The following is a 15896-nucleotide window of genomic DNA, read 5'->3' as shown; positions in this document are numbered from 1 at the left end:
CCGGAAATCGTATTTTTAGATCGGTTGATTTTTAGACAAAACAATCTAAATGAGAATTGAATATCTCATTAATAGGAGCTCAACAATAAAAAGACAGTAAAAAACAGAGCTTGTATACGAAAGATATTGACGAAACTTAGTCCCTACTCTTCAAGCGCGGCGAATTTGATACAGTTTTGTAAATCTGAGATAGAATGAGAAATAGCCAACGGGGTCTAAATGAAAGTTGTTGTACTCGTAAATATCAACGTGTGGATATAAAGAACGTTGAGAATAGAGCTCGTATGTTAAAGATATGGACGAAACATAGACCCTACTCTTCGAGCGCGATAAATTCGATACAGTTTTGTAAAACTGAGATAGAATGAGACATAGCCGACAAGGTCTAAATGAAAGTTGTAGTACCCATAAATACCAATGCGTGGATATAAATAACGTAGAAAATGGAGCTCGTACGTGGAAGATACATACGAAACTTAGAGCCTACTCTATGATCAAACCCCTATAAATAAATGATGAATTCTTCATATTTTCTTCACACCATAACCCTTCTCTCTCTCTCTCTCTCTCTCTCTCTCTCTCTCTCTCTCTCTCTCTAAGACCTCCCAAAGACCTAGCACTTCCCTAGTGTTAGAAGAAAGCCCCGGAGCGCCCGAAGGCTCCAAGGAAAAGAGCTTTTCGGCTCCGGAAGTTATGCCCCCGCAGAACCCGGTTTTTAGTAAAACCCGCAATAAGTGAGATACGCTTACCCTACTTTAAGTGTAGCTTATCTTTAAATTTAGTATCATTATTATGATCATAAAATAAATATTTGGGCTATTATTATGACTTATATCAGTGTTGTTATAATATCTTTTTAACTACTTGCGGTACGGGGAATCCAGTTTGAAGGGTCGCCTGGGTTGTTAGATTTTAGAAATACTTTAATGCCAAAATGATCCTGCCCTCCGGTGTTTCATGTCTGAGATAGAATGAGAAATAGCCAACGGGGTCTAAATGAAAGTTGTTGTACTCGTAAATATCAACGTGTGGATATAAAGAACGTCGAGAATAGAGCTCGTATGTTAAAGATATGGACGAAACTTAGACCCTACTCTTCGAGCGTGATAAATTCGATACAGTTTTGTAAAACTGAGATAGAATGAGACATAGCCGACAAGGTCTAAATGAAAGTTGTAGTACCCGTAAATTCCAATGCGTGGATATAAATAACGTAGAAAATGGAGCTCGTACGTGGAAGATACATACGAAACTTAGAGCCTACTCTATGATCAAACCCCTATAAATAAATGATGAATTCTTCATATTTTCTTCACACCATAACCCTTCTCTCTCTCTCTCTCTCTCTCTCTCTCTCTCTCTCTAAGACCTCCCAAAGCCCTAGCACTTCCCTAGTGTTAGAAGAAAGCCCCGGAGCGCCCGAAGGCTCCAAGAAAAAGAGCTTTTCGGCTCGGGAAGTTATGCCCCCGCAGAACTCGGTTTTTAGTAAAACCCGCAATAAGTGAGATACGCTTACCCTACTTTAAGTGTAGCTTATCTTTAAATTTAGTATCATTATTATGAACATATAATAAATATTTGGGCTATTATTATGACTTATATCAGTGTCGTTATAATATCTTTTTAACTACTTGCGGTACGGGGAATCCAGTTTGAAGGGTCGTTTGGGTTGTTAGATTTTAGAAATACTTTAATGCCAAAATGATCCTGCCCTCCGGTGTTTCATGTCTGGCCCCTATATGTACATAATAGTTGAGAAGTATTGTTTAACGCTAATATAATAATAATAATAATAATAATAATAATAATAATAATAATAATAATAATAATTAGTCATAGTGAATATTAGACTAAAATCTAGTGGTAATAATACTAGGTTTCATCAAATGAAATTATTTTTAAGAAGCAAAGCGCTGTATAAGTTCGGAATCGCCACCTTATCAGGTGAGTGCATAGTTACTTTCATCTTACACATAGATATGAATTATTTTATATAAATTACGTGTTATGTGAATAGTATATGTATACTTGCTATCTATGCTGGATGAAAAATTTTATACATGGTTTAAATGATTTAAACTATATATGTAATTTTATATCTACAAATATGTTAGGTAAAACATGGATAGATGTAATAGATGGTGTGTGATGAAATAAAATGATTAGATGCCTTGATGTTTAAGATGATGGTGGGATGTCAAGTCCACCAAGCAAATTACACCCTTTGTTTGCAAATAAAACGTAATATAATGGTAAAAAGGGGTATCGATCCTCAAGGAAATGGTTGTATTCAATCACCAATGCAATCCAATAGAACTAGCGTAAATAAACTAACTAACTACAATTAAACTAAAAACGGGGTGTTTGATTGCTTGAAAAGTAAAAGATTTGAATAACTAAAAAGCATACAATTAAGAAAGATGATGAGATGCCCAAATATTGGAGAGAATTGGTCGACCAAAGCAATTCAACACAATGGACCTTTGTGTTTTTATCATTAGGATTCAATATGAAGCTTATCATTCATTCCAAATTGATTATAGCAATCATGAAGCATGATATGCCAAGATTCCTCATAGGTAGTATAGGTAGTATGGAGGTTGGGGAAGCCCACAACACACCTTCTTAATCAAAATCACGAATTCAATTGAAATAATTAAACCCAAAAAGTTGATTAGCCTTAAGAATGAAGGAATTCCCAATTCCTAGAGGATGTCAATGCTTACACATCCATAAAGGAGTTATGATCCATAAGCTAGAGATGATTTTTACCATCATAAAGCCCTTGTTCTAAGTAAATTCAATGATTCAATGCAAAACCAAAGAAATAAACCAACAATTGCTCATGCAGGTACCAAGCTCATGATCAAAGTATCAAACAAGCATAAGAAATACGAACTAGAATCATAAACATAAGATAAAATGATAATCAAGCATCAATCCTTCAAAACCCACAAATATCCAAGGGTTTTAGCCAAAGTTAAACAAAATAGATAAACTAGCCACTCATGGCAACAAAATAACAATCACAAAAGTATTTTTGCATCAAGAAACTAACAATTACTTTGGAAGATGATAAGAATGTGTATCCAAGCTCCCAAAATCGCCTTCTCTGGTCTCTAATGGTGGAAAATCGAAGTGATTCTGAAAGATCCAGCCCCCAAGGTAAATGGTGAGCCAAATGACCAAAATGCCCAAAACTGTGCAGTTGCACGGGTACCCGCGCGAGTGTTGCGCGACTGAGAATCCACCCTCGCAAATATTGTTGGAATGCTATTGGCTCATTTTTCCTCCACTACACCATTCCACTACCCAAGATTCCTTTGGTCCCCTCCATATCTCACATGATTCAAATTAACCAATCATCTTCAAGCTTCAAATATGGATGGTCTAAGCCCAAAATAAAAATCCATGACCCATCTTCACAAGCCCACTTCATCCAAGTCTTTAGTTTTTTAAGCCCAAATCTCCTTTGATGTATCTGTAAAGTGCAATAATGCCTCGAAAGCCCACAAAGCCCATTTCCAAGCTAATCCACAACCGCAACAATCTACAAATCCCTACAAAATACCTCATGCAAAATAGAAAGTCCCTGATACGATCCATGATAAAGAAAATAAATAAAATACAATGCAATACTAATAAAAAGACCTAAAAATCTAAAATAAACTAATAAAAAGAAGGAAATAAAATAAACTATCAGGTAATCCAGTCATCTAGCGGAGTATAGATGACGACCACAGACTATTATACACAGTCCAGTGGAACACTAGCAGGCTCGCAACTTGTAGGTGTTTATTTGAACTCAGTGTTCACCAGCAGTACTCCATCCCCCTCATGGTTGCCTTATTTAACATAAAGTGTTAAGGAACCCCCAAAGCAGCGTTGTCACCTCGATGAAAATCCTTAGGGTAGGTCCCTTATAATAGATGCTTTAGGGACGTAAAGTGAGGATAACGGGAACATGTAATCTGGTTGTTTGGTTTGATGAAGTTAATAAATTTATTTATTATGGGTTGAAAACCCTATGTGCTCACCAGGCTCCCAAGCCTGACCCACTCAGTTTCTTGTATTACAGGCAGTGGCACAAGAGCATAAATGTGATCACTTGATGACGAATTATGGATTATAGGCCAGTTGATATAAATAAATGTTGTAAGGCCTATGTTGTTTCGGTTTATGCTTTTGATATGTATTGAAAATGATATCCCAAGGTTTTTAATATAATGAAATATATTTCTTCGGAAATATTTTGATAAAATCTTTAGCATATTTTTAGGAACAAATTTTGTAACATTTTTGTTTAAAAGGATACTCTATTTCAAATAAAGCATAAACAAATCAGTCTTTTCTGGCCATGAAAATAGGAATGTCACATTGAAAGATTTAAATGTTTACTTCATGAGGATGGTTGTTACTAAATCCAAAATCCACAACTTGGTATTCATCAAAACAAAAAATAGTTTTATTGATAATGAAAACAAAATAAATATTTATATCACAGCCAAAGTTATATCATGCAATGAGTGGACTTGATCACTTTATGGATTCACTTTTGCAAACTTCAGCACCATTTTGGATGGTGCTTTTGTTGAGAAGAAACTTGTTGGTTAGTTTATATGTTACAATCTAACGATTTATATAAAGATATTGTAACACCCAAAGTTTTGAAGGCCAAGAAAGGAAAGAAAACCCTAAGTATAGGGGTCGACTCGGCGAGTCCAAGGAGGGACTCGGCGAGTCCGAGCGGGATCCGGGTCGAGGTGTAAGTGACCAACTCGGCGAGTCGGCCGAGTGGACTCGGCGGGTCTGGTCTGTGCATGGAAGGGACTATAGATCTGGGATTGTGAGTTCATTCTGAGCATTTGGAGGTAATAAACTAGTTCCTGGACCCTTTTTGCACCTAGATCTATGTGTGGTTGTTGGGGCTTTTTAGCCATAATGTTATTATTTTGAGTTAGAAGCCAGATCTAAAGTTGCTACTTCAGATCTAAGCATATTATGGTCTTGAGAAGCATAAAGTAGCAGCCCTTGAGTTGATAATGGAGCCGAGCCTCCTTGCCTTAAACCCTAGTTTATGGTGTATTTTGCTTAGATCTCCTTCTCTACACGTAAAGTTTGCAACTTTACGTGAGGAATAGGCTTGGGAAGGGTAGATCTACAAATTTGAGTCCCTGCATGACTCAAAATTCCTATGCATGTATGAAGGACCGGATGGACTCGGCGAGTCCTTTGAGTGGACTCGGTGAGTAGCTTGAAGATGAGGAGGAACTCGACGAGTGGGATGAACAGCTCGTCGAGTCGGATGCAGTTGGGCATGAACTCGGCGAGTTGGATGAAGATTGCCTTGTACTCGGCGAGTCTGTTCTTGGACTCGGCGAGTCAGGTCGCGAAACCCCAAACCCTTCGAGTTGAGACTCGAATCAGTGAGTCGAATGGAGACTCGGTGAGTTGGACAGGTCAGGACTCGGTAATCGGTAGACTCGGCGAGTCATGGACTGACTCGGCGAGTCGAGTCGCGAATAGAAGGACTCTGAACATATGAACTCGGCGAGTCAATAGGATGACTCGGCGAGTAGGGTTGACCTGGGAGGTTGACTTTGACCAGGACTTTGACTTTGGCAAGAGTTGACTTAGTTGACCTTTGAAGGTCAGTTAGACTAAGTGTTATGTTCATATTGGTAGCTCGGGGAGCTAGTGAAGCAGCAGTTCGGATTCAGTGGTCAGATAGCGGTCAAAGGGATTAGCAGCAGCAGTTCAGCAGTATCAGGTGAGTTTCCCTTTGTGTGAATGGGTCTAAGGCCACAATGTCGGCCCATGTAGTTATGAGTAGAAGACCCGGGGGTTAGCCCTAGGCACAGTATGCTAGTATGATATTCGGGACGAGATCCAATGGTAGAGGGCGGGTGCCCAAGGAATGGTTTATGTGATAGTTTATACTTGTTGTCTATGTGATACTTGTATGTGCCTAGTAAGGAGGTGAGTGTGGGCAAGGTCCTGTATCTCACCAATAGCAGAGTGTGGATGGTGTTCCACATCTCAGTAGCATTAGAGCAGGGGCGAGGCCCAAGTTAGGGAAGGAGTGAGGGTGGGCTGCGCCCGTACCTCACTATCAGCAGGAGTATGGACGGGGTTCCATGACTCATCAGTAGCAGGACAAGGGCAGGGCCCAGAGATAGGCGAGGCCTTAGGACAAGATCAGTTAGAATGTGTCTAGCTTATGTGATGTGATTCGATGTGTTTATGTGCTATTATATGTTAGTGGGTGAGGCCCTATGACAGGCGAGGCCTAAGTGAAACAAATATGTATCCGAGCGGGGCTCGAAGCCAGGTGGGGCCTGGAGCGGCGGGGCCGTTGTAGCGGGCGAGGCCCAGGATAGCGGGCGTGGCCCAGTAGGTGCAGTATGTGGTTATGCATGTTATGTGGTAGGGTGGGGAACTCACTAAGCTTCGTGCTTACAGTTTTCAGTTTTGGTTTCAGGTACTTCCGGTAGCGGAGGGAAGAGCTCGGGGTGATCGCATGGCACACACCATAGTTTAGACAGCCTGGGAATGTTTACTCTGATAACGAACATGTATTTTGGAAACTAATACTCTGTTTATGTTTTGAAATGATGAATTTGCTTAAAGTAATGTTTTATTAAAAGAAATTTTTAGTCTTGAATTTGGGACGTTACAAGTTGGTATCAGAGCCTTGGTTTGAGGGATTCGGACATGCTCTCAAGCGTGTCTGAACTCAAACTGAGGGATTGGTATAGAAGTTTTCAAAATGAAAAGACAGTTTTGTAAAATAGAGTTTTGGGAAAGAAAACAGTTTTAGAAAAGCAAAAAATTCAGAAAGGAAAGAACTTTGAAAAGAGAAAAAGGGTGTGGTGCATGCAATCAACCGAGCTCAAGTAAGTACCCCAAAATACCCATACAAGTTTATGTTATGATTATCGGTTGATAGAACAGCATGCTAGATTAGGACTAAGGATCTAGGAATGATGCCTTATGTGCCTATTATATGTGTTTGAGCTGCATGATAGTGCTGATTAGACAGTAGTAGGATAGTCTGTTTAGGTTATGCCTGAGTTTATGAGTTTGTGTTGCATGACTAGTTCAGATTCTTGCTATTTGGATATGATTGCTTGAGTATGTTGTGGTTAGATTTTCCCCCTTGTCTAAATGTTGCTTGATTTGTGCCTTGTGGGACTCTGAGTGATGGGAGTTAGCCATTAGGTGAATACGTCACATCACATGTGAGCAGGGTTGAATAATCTCAGAGTGCTGGATTTGGCCCTATTGCGCAGCTCTTGTCTGAGTCCAACCGTTGTAGGGACGAGTCTTTTACTCGAAGGATTATATGAGCCTTGTCACATGTGATGGTATCCAGGTGATGGCTAATTGGCATCGCGAGGAAGCCTTCAGCATCTGAGGACTAGTTTGAGTTGAGTCAGAGGTTTCCCTAGGGTCAGCCTAGGATGAGGTTGTGATGGAAGCAGAAGTAGTTGAAAAGGGACCTGGTGGAGTCAAGGTAGTTCTTGACGAAAGTACGGATAGATGTGGAAGGTAGTATGGGCCCGTACTACTAAAAGCAGATGATTTGTACTCGATTCGGGAAGGGCCGAGACAAGACCAGGAACCTGGCAGTGCGTGTGTTTGGTCTCGCAACAGTGATGAGTTTTCTGATAGTGGATGTATTATATTTTCAGTATGGTGACATTGCGAGAGAGACCAGCGGGCGGATCAGGCGCCGGAGAGGGATCAGGCTCGGGTTCAGGGGCCGAGCAGCTCAAGGAGCAAATGAGAGAGTTGATATCCACCGAGGTTATGCGCAGTATTTTGAGTCAGACTCCTGTGATCTTTGGCACGGTCAAGGAGGGTATATTGGAGATTTTGGATGAGAGGCTGGGAGCCTTCCGTACTGAGATGATGGCTTTGATGGGAGCGCGTACCTTGACATTTCGGGAGTTCAGGGCTTGCGGGGCACCAGATTATCATGGGGCTAGGGACCCCATCACTAGCAGCAGATGGTTGGCCGATGTTGCCAACGCATTCCGTACGAGCCGGTGCCCTGAGGGGGACAAGGTCAGACTCGCTTCCTTTCTTCTGAAGGACAGAGCGAGGGATTGGTGGGAGGAGATTGGTCATGCTTTGGGGGATGACGTCGTGTTGGACGCGATGACCTGGAGTGATTTCTCGGCCAGGTTCAGGGCGGAGTTTTCGTCGATTATTGAGGTGCAGCAGTTGGCACGGGAGTTTCGGGACTTGACGCAGACCACTGAGACTATGGCGGAGATCACCGCCAAGTTCAGGGAGAGGGCTCTTCTTGTACCACAGTATGTCGCGGATGAGGAGATGAAGAAGGCCCGATACCATGAGATGTTAAGGGATGACATCAGGGAGTTCGTGAGCAGATCCAGCTGTGGACGAAAATATGATGGGCTTCCATGGAACCTTCTGGACAAGGCTATGGACGAAAATATGATGGGCTTCCATCATAATTTCGTTCACCCCTTATTCCTTTAGCATTCCTTAGCCCAATAACTCAATTATCCAATAATTGCAGTCCAGTCCCCTATATTTAATTAATCTCTTTTAGCCACAAAATTAATTCTTAATTAATTCTTGACTAATATTAATTAAACAATATGATTTCTCCTTTAATATATTATTCTCATAATATATTAATAAATCATATTTAAACCTTTCTCTCCTTAATTCATCCTACATATTGCTATGGTGAAGGCAACCCAAAAGGACCATGCTCATAATCGGGTCAAGTACATACCAAAATAGTTATGGACTTAGACACTAATCCAACAGATAGGTTGGTAGGGACCAGGGTGGTCTCAGTTCATCCGGAAGGCAGATAAGGAATAGCAGAATTTTCGGTCAGTAGTATTGCGGGTAAGCAGTGTATGGTGGAATTCATTTAGTTGAATCGAGGGGTGCTTGGCACCAAGTTTTGGCAGAGAGGAGTGTCAGTGATTACTGACGGTGATGACCCATTCTGGGAATAACGGGGGTGATGGAGTTGGTGAAGGATAGAACCTTCACAGTGGCAGAGGAAATAGTTGGATATGGAGCTTTGCCTTTGGAAGGCAAGGAATTTGCGCAAGGAAAGAAGGGGTGAACCCCTATAGGTTCAGTGCAGTACTCGGTGAGTACCATAAGGATTGTCGGTTGAGTAAGTTGTGTTTCTGAATTGTTCCGGGTCAGGTTTGACCCGAGGTTGATCCGCGAGGTTTATGTTAGTCAGAATGACCTGGTGGAAGACCAGCGAAGGTAGGCAACTGGTTTTGGGATAATTGGTGGGTAGTGGAGGCAGATCGTAGGCGGTGGGCCATGGCAAATTTCGAGGATGAAGTTTAGTTTAAGTGGGGGAGAGTTGTAACACCCAAAGTTTTGAAGGCCAAGAAAGGAAAGAAAACCCTAAGTTTAGGGGTCGACTCAGCGAGTCCGAGCGGGATCCAGGTCAAGGTGCAAGTGACCAACTCGGCGAGTCGGCCAAGTGGACTCGGCGAGTCTGGTCTGTGCGTGGAAAACCTTAAATTCGGGACTTGGAGCCTATATAAACGTCTTAATCTTCTTCCTAGGGTTCCTTACTGCCTCTTTAGCCCTGGATACCTTTCTCTCCTTAATTCATCCTACATATTGCTATGGTGAAGGCAACCCAAAAGGACCATGCTCATAATTGGGTCAAGTACATACCAAAATAGTTATGGACTTAGACACTAATCCAACAGTCTCCCACTTGGATAAGTCTAATAACTATTTTCCGTATGACTTCAGAACCTGATCAGCAATCGTAGCTTTCAAAAGCCGCTGTCAACTCTGATCTTATTAGATAGCGTGTCCTCTAGATAAGGGATTATATATTCCTCCATTCTCAAGATATCGTATAGACAAAAGACATGAATTTCAATCATTCTCTCTATACTGTTTCCCGACTTCCGATTTATGACGACTGATAATAGACTATAATTGAACACATCAACTTAGTCCCGGCTTGGCCAAGCGCTTAGGTGTCATCACTAAATCATCGAGAGGCCCACAGATATCGCTTTTATCCCACTTTGGGTAAAAGGAATGGATAAACTTCTACTCAAATGCTCTCTTGTATTTACTGATCGAATCACACACAACAATAAGTTTTATAACACCAAGTTACCGGTGCGTTTACTTATTATCAATGTGCAACCGACCAACAAATAATAACTCACATGTCTCGGTTTCAAGAATATACAATATTATCGTCTCACTAATCACTTGTGATAAATCATGAAGTGATCCAAGTGAGCGTGGGTTTAATCCAATACTCTAATCTTATCAAAGTACTCATGCACTCTGCAGCAAACTTGTGCCATGTCTAAATACTTCAGACAATCTACAGACAGATTCATGACAGTCTTTATTCACACCTACTCCCAACGTATGACCGACTGTGGATGTTTGAATAACCTAGTTATTCTGGAAGTCAAAACATACAAACTGAAACATAACAATAATATTTAATCCTATATGGCCTCAAACTTGTGAGAGTAAATGAAACACTTCTATTTATCCACCATATTGATTACTCATTATTTATCATTTACTATTTCAGAAAATCAACTCATTACTCGAATTACAACAATAGCTATCCCATGCATAAAGCATGCACACTATGTTTCCTATGGTCCTTACTTTATGAAATAGATCAATTGAAAAACCTTTTCAATGATGCTCATTTCACAATTCCCAATCCTTATCATTAGTGTAAGAACGCAAGGTTCTTTGCTACTATTAGAATATGCTAGATTCTAACATCTTATGCAACGATCCTTTCATAAAGTCATAGCACAAAAGTCACCAAGACTTAGCTAATGAAATTATGAAGTACTCTATCGGAAATTGTTACAAGACAATTTCATAGACGTGAAGTCTCACATTCAAAGTACATTCATTTGAACACCCTTCCTGCATAAAAGTTTCTAATCTAGGCATAGACTCTCAATATCCAATTCCCAATATGGAAACATTTCCACATTTTCCATATGACAACTCATTTTTAATAGAATCTTATCTATTCATAATAATGTCGATATGGTCCATCCAATACCATACTTCCAACTACTCACAAGTGACCAATCCTCAGCGAACTTTGGATCGTCCTTTGATAGTTGTTTAATTATTTTAGTCAAAACCAATTCTAGTCCTTTTTCCCCCTTAATGCGCTAGACATTTGGAAAATTTTAGAATGGTAAATATTATAGCATTTGCAATCGACCCTATACTCGAAGCGTATGGGACACGATGCATAATGTCTTACATAAAGATATGATACTTTACCAATCTTTTGCCATAATATTTTATGTGTCATGTTCTCACAATTCGAACTATCAAGAGGGATGCCGTAATCATAATCGAAATTTGAGAACACATAATGTATCCTTTGACTGAAAATATTAAAATTTCTTAATCTAAGCTTTAGATTTTGAAACGAAGTATAATATTTGTATAATATTCTCTCCCTTAATTATAGCAAAACAACTTTTCAACCCATGCAACTTTGCAAATTGAATCTTTGGTTTTCTATAATTAATATTGCTAACTTGCAATACTTGCCATAATAATCATACAATCATAACACTTATGCTCCCACTATCATGATGATTATCATATAAGCATAACACTTATTCTCCTACTAGCTTTGACATGTATTCAGAAAACAAATGAACTTCCAGAAAACAATGTCTATTGAATTTCTGAAATTCATATTTCTAATACCAGATGCTTCGATAAGCCTTTATCCAAGCTTCTTAAACTTATACACCTTTGCCTTAGATAGCTCATATGTGTGTTTAACCAATTCAGAACTTATGTTACTAAGTTCCAAATGTTCAAACTAATTGCCAAATCTCACAATTCGAACTATGGAAAGGGATGCCGTAACCATAATCGAATTTGAGAATACAATTTTCACAATTGCTATCTTCTTAAAAAATCTCTTAGTGAAAGCATTTCCTCACAGTCATTTTCATGTAGGAGGGAATCTTATGTCACTTAGATTTTATGGTGTATGAGTTCCTATCCATGTGAATTTGCTAAAACAAAGGTTTGCGACAAATCCAAACTCGTATGGACTGAACTTTCTTAATCTTGATTTCTTGCCTTATGGTAACACAAGTGCCCACCATGTCTTCCAAGTAGTTTAGTAACTTGTCCTTACATATCAATGTACTTTCCATCGACTAAGGCTCTAGTATGCATTCAAATGAGAACTCATAGAACTCACATACACCATTAACTCAATTGGAATGGCACAGAAACAAAATAATGTCAGCACGATAGGTTGTAAACCTCAAGTCGTGTGCTAGTGATGATCGATAAGGTTTATTCTTGATTTGTTCTTGAAACCTTTCAAGACCATTAAGACTCCCACTGACTCCTTGACATATAAGATTCTCTTGTCAAGAAACATTTCTTGACAAACCAAATATTCAAGAGTTAGTGTAGTTCTTATCAAGACAAAACACTTCACATAATTGGTCCTAGTTGGTCTTTGTTTTATCCAAGACAGCACAACTTACCAATTTCAAATGTGCAAGAATAAGAAAACTTTTCCAAATTCCACATTTGTTAAGTGTTATAAACCTACTTAAGACTTTTCACTCAATGTCACAATCTTGACTCTAAGACTTGATATTGGAACGAAGTATGATTGACTTCTTGATTTAACCATTTCTACAACTCTCGATTCCTCTTCTTAGACATGCAATTGCACTAAGACTCACTTAGAGGATCAATTTAGACATGGTTCTTAATCATTAAGACTTATCATAAAACACAATAAAAGGTACTCTCCCTTCTTCTTAGAATAGAGAAACTTTTATCTTTCTGCCTACTTGATTCTTCTTTATTCGTTCTACTATTCATTGAAACTCTTTCAATCAACTCAGAATTACACTTAATCTTATAAGTATAATCATATTTACTAAACTTTAGTAAATCATGACAAATATCTTTGTCATTCTTGTGGTGGACTTGATCAACGCACAACCTAATGTACTTGATCTCCTAGTCCTTCAATTGACACCTTGTCAAAGAATTAGTCTAAGTTTCCCAAATGTGAAAGTTTTTCATTCATCATACAATACACATTGCATGATTCCAAGTTTCTGTCCAATTGAAACCTTGGGCGATGAGAAACTCTCCCTATTTGGTAAACTTCTGACATTTCCACAAATAACGTAATTAAGAATCAAATTCATTTTGCTAATAGAAGTACACAAACATCAATTTTTCATATATACCATTGTAAGGATAAACAAATAAGATAAAACCAAAATTCATTTTATTGCAGAAAAAAAAATTGTCCTTACAATGCAATTCAATTGAAAAACTATGTTATTACATATTTCTTAACAATCTATTCTAACTCCAAGTAGTAGCTCAAGAATCCATTCTACAAGTAATGCGATCGAAATCCATTTCTTCATGATTAGATTCAGCTCACTTCTTCCCTCAAGCTTCCTCTCTTTTCTTCGATCCTACAAAACATCAAAATGTAATCTTATCACATCATGTATTAAGAATCTAGAATAGGAACTCAAAAGAGTTAGATAATAGATTTTACCTGAAGTAGAGCCATACGTCTTGACTCTCCCATCTCTTAGATCTCTCAAGTAGTTAGGGCAGCTTCGTCTCCAATGCCCCTTCTCTTGGCAATAAAAGCAAATGGACTCCTTTGGCACAGCACATCGGACAATCACAGACTTAGTTCTTTCTGGACTTCCAATGTTGCCAGTGTCCATTGAAGTTTCGGAGCTTGATTCACCAGACAAATTTGCTTGATCAGCACGCCAAATCATTGCTGATTCAGCAGCTATAAGCAAATAGGTGAGATTAATGAGGGTCACGTCGTGATCCATCATATAGTACTCTCTAACGAACTCACTATATGATTCAGGAAGTGACTGAAGAACCCAGTCAGCAGCCAACTCGCTTGAAATCTCGACACCCAACATGCTTAACCTATCAATGTGTGACTTCATCTCTAAGACGTGTGCACACACAGGTTTCCCATCTTCGTGTCTACTTGCCAAAAGGGCTTGAGTGAGCTTGAACTTTTCAAGCCTTTGAACTTGTGGGTCAGGGAGAACAATTGGAGGAGGTGGAGGAAGTGAAGCATGACTCTTATTTCCTTGATCGTATCTCAGAACGTCATCTTCATTTGGAAAGCTTGTTCCAAAGGATTTGGGAAGACCATTGTAAGATTCAGACATCTACAAAACGGGAGAAAATTCAAGTTATGTTGATTAGAATTCTTGATGTAACACCCAAATGAAACATCAAGCTAGGATCCAACACATTACTCTACAACCTAGAAGAGGGATGTCGTAATCTAGTTGCAGAATATTTGAAGGTAGGTAAATGACGATTTACCAATTTCCACCATGAAAAACGAAAGGGAAATTTAAGTTTTAAATGAATTGAAACTCCTAGATCTTTTGAGATTCATTGAACTTTTCAATGGCATGTTTAATCTCGATTATGCCCTACTATTTGTGACTGGGATGCTGAGGATCACAAACAAGGTGTGAATAACCATACGAATCACGTGGTGCACTCAATGCTACTATCACCTAATCAATGTGCCGGTTAGCCACACACGCTCCATTGATCTATGATAAGCATCGAGCCACCCTTCGCCACCAATGTCATCCCCAAATTAGTGTGCCGGTTAACCACACACGCTCCACTAACGTTTGACAAGGGCACGAAGTGTAATTCCATGGGTTAGCATACAATTTCACATTTTGCCTAAAGTAACTATGATTTGGGAATTTGTATTTAGTTACTTTGTACTTCATTATACTTATAATGGAAGGTTTCTATCCTATCCAACCCGTTCGGCTAACGACCCTCCACTAGTCAAGAGTGCGGTGGGTAAGAGTGGATACCCATTTAATCGTCATTTTATAGGCAATTTCCTTAAACACCCCTTATAGACCAGCTTCGTGAATGAGGCCTACTAACGGTAAAACTGACTTTTTACTCATACATATATATAATATTAGACTTTTAATGTTATATATAGTATAGGGTGTATTTTACACTTTTAAAATACTAGGTGGTTTAACTTAGTCAATTATACTTTTAATTTAATTAAATGTAAACCAAAACTTTATGGGTTTATTAAATCACTTTTAATTATACACTTTAATTAATTAATAAAACCATAAGGGTGTGAATTGAACTTTTCAAATTACTAGGGTTTTAAAATTTAACATTTCAAAATTAAACTTTTAATCAACTTTTAAATTCCAAAACTTGAGGGCAAGTTTTGAAACATTTCAAAACATTAGGGTTTAACTTATTTAAATTTCATAAACAAAACTTTTAAGTTCAAATTTAAACTATAAAACCTAAAGGGTGAAATTGAAACTTTTTTACATCACAAAGGATCAAATAACAAATAATTAATTTAGTCATTATCTATATTTGACCTAATCTTATTTCAATCACTAGATAATTACCAAATAACTTTAAATAATCCATATTTATCACATAAACAACCAATATTTAAAAGATTTGAAAGTATCTATTGTTTTGGCAAGGATAAACATATAATTAAGATAAAATTCGGATTTTAACTTCATAAAACAATTTAAGCATCAAATCCAAGTCAAAACAGCAGCTAAATCTCGAAATACCCTCTGCCTGACGCACTGACTCGCCGAGTCAGACCTGGACTCGCCGAGTAGGGCCAACTCGCCGAGTCCAGATACTGACTCGCCGAGTTGAGTCGGGCAGAGGCAAAAAACTCGTTTTTCAGTAAATAATTCAACATAGCATCACATACAACAGAAACCAATCAAGGCTCTGATACCACTTATGGGTTTTAGGCATAAGAACAATCCTATGTG

This window comes from Lactuca sativa, chromosome 7 (genome assembly GCF_002870075.4).
Source record: "Lactuca sativa cultivar Salinas chromosome 7, Lsat_Salinas_v11, whole genome shotgun sequence".
NCBI classification, from domain to species: Eukaryota; Viridiplantae; Streptophyta; class Magnoliopsida; order Asterales; family Asteraceae; genus Lactuca; species Lactuca sativa.
The sequence above is the reverse complement of the archived record's forward strand: the minus strand, read 5'-3'. Positions refer to the sequence as shown.